Below are 7,632 nucleotides of genomic sequence, written 5' to 3'. Positions count from 1 at the left end.
ACCTCATGAGTTTTTGCAGTTTACATTCCACAAGGAGCAAGAGAATTAACATAGCCTGGGCAAAGATGAAGTTCTGTGCCTCTGTTCATTCCAGATGACTGAGAACATCACCAGAGGACAGACAGATTGTGTCTCCACTCTGCTGCTGATCCCTGCCTCTGATTCTTCTAGGGGCCAGCTCTTCAGAAACTCGGGTTTGTTTACCAGTGACCAGCAGGGGAGGATATGAAACTCTCATAGCAGAGACCTGTAAATTCTGATGTTTAAACCAATAAGAAGTCCCCTTGATCTGGATTTATCTTTCCTCTTACACCTGAAGTACTTTTTTTTTTTAATCTTTTTATCAGTAACGGGGATTGAACTCATGACCACCTGCTTCAAGGCAGGTGCTTGTGCTGCTGAGCTAAATTCCCAGCCCCTGAAGTATTTTTGTTTTGGGGAATTTATGAGAGCATTCTAACCCAGGATGCAGTTCGAGCAAAATAGATACGATAAAGTCAAGAGAATGTCCTTATCATAGCTCTTTAGGTTTCTACTATTGTAGGTTCCAGGAGAGACTACTTGGACAAAGCAAAAAGGGCAGTGTTCCTTAAATCCCAAAAGTAAATTAGTAAATTCCCAAATTTTCTTTTTCTCCCTTCCTTCCTTCTTCCTTCCTTCCTTCCTTCCTTCCTTCCTTCCTTCCTTCCTTCCTTCCTTCCTTCCTCTCTCTCTCTCTCTCTCTCTCTCTCTCTCTCTCTCTCTCTCTCTCTCTCTCTGTCTCTTTCTGTTCAATTTGTAGAACTTTGTAGTTTTCCTTGGGGTCTCCAGTTAGTAAATCACTGTTGTGTTAAAGGTAGAATATATGAAATTGCCAATTTGTTGCCTGAAGCTGGGGGCATAGAAGAGATCATTGGTTCAGGTTTCGTCAACATGGCTTGAAAGAAATTAAACGGGATCCCACTGCCTGAGCACATCTATTACACTGGATATTTGTCAAGAAAGATTAGGATCAGGACTTTCTTTCACCATAGGGGCATGTGCCTAAGCATTCAGGAGGTGCTAGGTACTGATAACTTCATGCTTTAAACTGAATCCATCAGCAACAGAAATAGACACCTAGTATTTTTGGCAAGAAGGCTGCCTCAGAGAGAAAACATAGCTGCAAAGTACGAGATCACAAACCCTTTACTTTTAGCTGTGGCACTGGCCCAGACTCCAGGACTCTGGAGATCAATGTTAAGCATTCCCAACTTCCCAATAGGATTTCCTACACAAATGCTGAGTGTACCATGACACTAAGAAGCAAAGAAGGTGGCTTTGGGAGCTACCATCAGGTGTACAAACTAAAGCACATAGCATTTCACATCTTGATATGAACATAAAATATGTAGTTCATATGTCATACTAAAATACAACACACTTTGTTATGTAACTATTTTATTTACCTAAAAATGCAAACTGAAGTTTAAATCATACCTGTATTTTATGGGTATTTTTTTCTGTACTGAGTATTGAACCTTTTTACTGAGCTACATCCTGAACTCTTTTTATTTTCATTTTGAGACAGGGTCTCCCTATGTTGTTCAGTTGCCGATTCTGTGCAGTCCTCCTGCTCAGATTCTCAGAGTGTTGGAGATTACACGCATGTGCCTGGTGCAAATCCTTCCTCTAAATCTTTCCATCTCTGAGTGTCAGGACCAGTGTCCTTCTCGTAATTTTCTTAATACCAAGACCTGGTACATTTCTTTGGTTGTCTTTGTGTGGTTTTATTCATTTATTCAGTGAGAGAATGGTATCTCATCTTGATAATGGGAATAAAGTGTTACGTCACATTTGAGGCATTTTAAAATGACTTTTATCTGAATTGTTTGCAAAAAAAAAATGACATCAGTCTTGGTCATTTTTTCTAGTACCACATATTTTAACCCAAAATGAAAAATCACATTATAAAAAGTAATATTTCTGCATTGTGGTTCCAGGCATATAAACGCAGTTTTACAGTTCTTATTTTAAACACTGTGTATGAAAGACCTGGGTTGTCAGATAAAATTGCTGCTCTAACATGGTGGAATCATTGGGAGGTGGGGCTGTGTGGGAGCAAGTTAGGTCATGCTGGGCATATATTAGAGGCGATATTGATATGCAGGCTCTCACTCTCTGTTTCCTGTCTCCATATGGTGGATTATTTGCACTTCCTTTCACTCCTATCCTGATACTGCTTCTTTCCATAGGATCAAAATTATGGAGGTAAAGTGACCATGCTCTGTCACTCTAAAACTGTGAGCCAAAAGAAAAAATTTTCTTTTCTTACATAGATTTTCTCAATTACTTTTCACAATGACAACCATCTGACTGAAACACTGATTAATCTCTTCACAAGAAACTGTAAATTCAATAACATCATAGTGAAGAAATTGGAACTATGAGTCATAGTTTTGAAGCCCCAATTCAGTAAAGGATGAGGGAGAATTTTATTTTTTATATGTGTGAGCTACTGGCCTATATTCTGAACCACGTGCATTTTATGATTTATTCCAAACATGTGCAAATCAGGAGCTGTAATAAAAAATCAGTTACACCTGGTCCTGGTATTGGACACCCAGTCTACATTCCTCATTAGCTCCTGTGTGACCTTCCAAGCACCGAGTGTCCTTATCTCATCCATCAAGCACCAGCCACAGTGAGGTCTTTTTTCCTTTTTGTAATACTTCATTATTGTGCTTTTACACAGAATGTGTTCATTAAATTTCAAAAGAATTCTTATCACTTGTAAATTTGTCATTATTTGTCCAGTTAAACTTTTTAAATCAGACACAGATGTATTCATTGGAGTGAAACACTCTAAAGTCTTTATTTTTCAAAAAAAATAGTCAACTATTTTTGTATTAAAATTTTCATTTAGCTTCAAAATTTCCCTAAGAACGTTAAAGATACACATCAGGAAAGAGAAGGAGACTTCATTGGGACTACTAAGTTCTTTTAAAAGTGTATTTTTGGCTGAGCATGGTGGTATACATTGACAACCCCAGTAATCAGGATGCTGAGCTAGGAGGATTGCTGTGAATTCAAAATGCTGGCATTCAGCCTGCACTCCAAAGCAAATGCAATCCAATCTGAACTACATAGTGAGATTCTGATTAAAAAGGAAAAGATAATTAAATGTATTTTGAAAAAATAAAGTATTTTTTAACCACTAAAATAGTATAAAAGTCCACGAGTAATATAAGAATCTAAGGTCCTTGGTATTCTTTTCCCTAACCATGAAAATAAACATTATACTTGCATTAAGCAAGTGGCCTTGTGTCACAGTCATGGCATACACTGGACCTTCTATTCTGAAGCTATAGTTCCCCGTTCACAATTGTTGCTGCCCTGCACGTCCCCACAGTCTTGCCTGTAACTCAAGCTCTTAGCAGAGTTTGCTCTTTGCCTCTGGCTTGAGATCAACCCGAGGTAGGTGCAGCACTGCACCATGGACTTGGGGCTCTGATCCTCTGAGCTCTGGTGCATTGTCTCTGGCTGAGACTGGCAGTGGTGAGGCCCACACGACAGGGCCCAAGGGACGAGTGATCTGAGGTCCACAATGTTCAGTGCGCAAAGCATCTGCCTTTTCCCTGCTCAGCCAGCGTGATTCCTGCTGGGGAGACTGTGAGTGAGAAGTCTTTGATTCTGGGACGGGTTCATGTTTTGTTTCCACTGTGTTTTCATACAGTGTCACCTGTTGCTTACCTGGATTCAGAAGATTTTCTTGAGTTGTTATTTGGAAATTTTCTCTCCACAAATAATGTATCTATACTTGTGCCTGTTGACTTATAAGGAATCTCATACAACTGTTAAATATTTTAAAAAATATAACTGTAGTCTATTTTATTCACCAGATTTCAACAACAAAAATATTGTTTCAGTGGTAAAGCACTAAACATGGAATGAACCACTTAAAAATTGAAAACTAGGAAAAGATAAAAAATTATACCATAATAGAGAAAAGAATAATAGTATGTTACATAAAAATGAGATCATTAATCAAATGATTCAGATATAAAACCATTATTGATTAACCAAACGGTATGGACTTGAAGGTGCATTTTTTTTAAAAAAAGTACTAAAATATAAGGGATAAAGTTAAACAATATTGATTTTTTTGATCTTCAACTTGACCTTAGATGTCAGAAACAAAATATTTGCTAGTTTGAGAGGGATCCCTTGTTCACGAGCTTAGTATGTTATCATCTCCTCTTTCTTTTTGGAGATCATCAGTCCTCTTAGATGTGAGTACATCTGAGTTAACAGCACCTATTACAGCAGAGCCACCAGTGTACCAGCAACAAAGCTCCTGGCCACTCAAGGATTGCTGTGTCCCGTAGATGCAGTGGTAGTCCTGTGTTCTCCAAGTTCACTGTTCTCAGTAAAAAGAGTGCAGTTGTTGTTTGAGAGATGGTGAAATTATCAAACATGAATCAACAGATCAACATGCCCTTCAAGGAAGGGATTTTGTTGGAAGTATTGATATGTCTGGGTTTCCAGTCTAGCTGTAATTAATTACTCACATCATGTAGAGAAACTGAGGAGAAAGAGGGTGATTTGCAGGAGCTCAGAACTTCTGGGGTCTTCTCATGCCTCAGCTCCACAGTTCCAACCACTGAACAATGGTTTAGTGTATAAGCTATGTGAGCTGCTGGACTTCTCAGGGTCTGCTTTAGCAGGGGATCTGTTATGGGATGATGGGGCTGGGTTCACAGGTCTCAATCAGGATCCATCAACTTTAATACATTTCCTAGCACTGTACCCTGCAGAGGATTCTGAGCCCCTTGCTCTTTCCCAAAACTATATCTTTGTTACTTCATGTGGTCACATACTAGACCTTAACTGACCTCTGACTGTTACTTTTTAAGAATTCCAGGCAAACCATTAGTCTTTTTTCCTAAGTAATTGCATGATTTATTAAGAAGAGAATCAATTAAATTTTCTATAGAATTGTGTGTGGTAATGGAAAGAACAGCATCAGGTTCCTGAATACTGGTGAGAAGATGTAGCCAAAGCTTTAGGGTTCAAAAATCAATAGGTTGGGGCTGAGGATTTAGTTCACCAGTATAAGCACCTGCGTTGCAAGTGTGTGGTTGTGAGTTTGATTCCTGGTACAAACAAAAACGAAAAAGACAAAAAAAAAAAAAAAAAAAAAAAAAAAAAAAAAAAAACAAAAAACAAAAAAAAAAAACAAAAAACTCAACCCAAAATCTTTTGGTTAGACATTATAGCTCTTCCATGAGATGGCAAGTGACCCTACAATAAAGAAAGCACTGAGGTTTCATCCCAGAAACACAAGGACTGTGGAAGTGATGCTTTCCCAATAGGGAGCCTCTAATACAGGGAGCTCTGCCCAGCTCCCTAAGCTCACATGCCTGGGGGCCTCTGTGCACCATGGGCCAGGTCTTCCCCACCTCAGTATCTCCTCTATTCCTTTTGATTGATAGTACACCTAACAATGGCACACCTTCCATAAGGATTGTTAGCAGGTGAACTGTGGGTCAGCAATGATGAGAGAACAAAGTGCACAGCTCTGAATGTGGGCAGCCATTAGTGAAACAGGGATGAAGGGACCTTGTAAATTCAGAGATGTAGGGGACAGAACTGTTAAAATTGGTCTCTATTTAGAGATGTAAATTGTGCAATGAGGCAAAAAGAGAACAACAGATTTTTAAAACATGCGGAGTATGGATACCTTTAACTGGATTTACAGGTGAACACAGAACTCTCACTGTTCTTCTTCTGTATCACTTAGAGTCATTCACTATTTCACTGAACCGACCTTGGGGATTTGTCTCGATTGCTCTGGAGAGTGCCCAGAAGGCTTTGGTCTTGAGCATTGTAAAGGAAAAGAGCCTGTTTCATTTCATGCTTAATCACATCTTCTATCCTTATTGTCACATCTTGCCATGTGATTTTCATGACTGTAAAACTTGAACACCACTTATAAACTCAATGTCTTAGCTGAGTGTGAAAACCAGGGCCAAATCTTGTGAAGACATGGAGGTGATATAGTTGAGGTAGGGTCCCCAGCAGGCTATATTTCCAATCAAGATGGCTTCAGTGTAGGTGGTGACAACCACTAGAGGGACCCAGTATTTAATGTTGCTGTGTTGTTTTTCAGAAATATCTCAGATTGAGGCATGTGCTGTGTGTCCTCTGTATACCCATTACTCTTTTTCATCACAGCGATATGATGATCTTATCTCTTACTTTGCAGTAATTTTTAATTTCTTGTGCATCAGCATTAGCGTGTTTAATGCTTACTATTAATGAAGATAATTCTAAAACCTGTCAAGCACAGAAAAATGCCAAGAAAGTGGTAACTAATAAGTGTTAATAAATAACTTAGTGAATTGTCTCCTTTTGTTTACACTCAAATATTAACATTACACTTAAATATTAATACTCAAATATTACACTCAAATATTAACATTAAGTGGAATCTTAAATAAATTAACAAACAAGTACTGAGAGCTAAAATGATCAGCAGCTCCCCATGAAAAGAATAAACTTAGAACCTCTTAGCACAACAGTGTGTCAAAGGGGTACAAATTTGCTCTCCTCCCTAACATTTGCCCTCCCCATCCTCTAAGTAAGGTTCTTGAAAACAGCAGTTTAAACAGCATCTTGTGTCAGCCTAGTCAAACTATCTTCATCACAATAGTTAGAAGGACAGGATAGACTATTCACGTAAATGAAATGAGTTAGATTAGAGTTTGAAATTGTTAAATAGGAAGGAATTCAAGTACTGGATACAATGTCCAGAGATGTGACACTGTCTATCTCTGTTTCCCAGCAAAGGTCTCTGTGATCATTCATCAGGTGCTCTGGTGAATGCTATGGCACATGACTGAAGCCACTCTGAAAGGACCGAAAGAACAATCATTGGACCACAGGAGAAGTCACTGAATTCTTTCAGTGTTTACTGAAAAATTTGTTTATTGCTTCATAGGCAATAGGAAAGTGAACCAACAATGTAACAATCAAATCCTTGGGTGATTTTACTCTCTTAAGATGGAAATCATAATGATATATTCAGCAGACATGTGGACCTGGTCACTGCATGGCAGAGAATTTGCCCTCTGTCAGAACTTGGAGACCCTGCTGTACAACCTACAAGGCTTCCCTGCATAATCCCTAATACCCGTCCTGTCATTAGCTCTTAGCAGAATTTGCTCACTGTCTCGGGACAGGGATCAACCTGAAGCAGGTTCAGCAGGAGCCTAGCACACCTGGGGCCTTCTCAAGTCTCAGCTGCCATAATTGCAACCACTGAACACTGGGGAGGGAGGGAGCAGGGGAGTTGCTGGGTTCTCATAGGCTGCTCTGGAAGGGGCTATTGGGTAGGAAGCATGGACTGGCCTTATAGATCTGGGCCAGGTTCTTTATCCTACAGACATTTCCTGCAGGGTCTTGAAGGACTCATGGTCTTTGCCAAAATTAAATCTATGTCATATCATATGGCTTGTACATACCATGTTTACTGTCCTATAACTTTTATCTTTTTAGAAATTGATTTGAACTTTTGTTTTTTTGTCCTTAGTAGTAGTATGATTTATTAAGAGGAATCATTTGAGTTTGTATAGAATCTTGCCTGGTAATTGACAGACTAGGATCAGCTTC

The sequence above is a fragment of the Cavia porcellus genome, unplaced genomic scaffold (assembly GCF_034190915.1).
Source record: "Cavia porcellus strain 051 isolate PalLab524CR breed Dunkin Hartley unplaced genomic scaffold, mCavPor4.1 scaffold_18, whole genome shotgun sequence".
In the NCBI taxonomy this organism is placed as follows: domain Eukaryota; kingdom Metazoa; phylum Chordata; class Mammalia; order Rodentia; family Caviidae; genus Cavia; species Cavia porcellus.
This window is presented reverse-complemented; position numbering follows the sequence as displayed.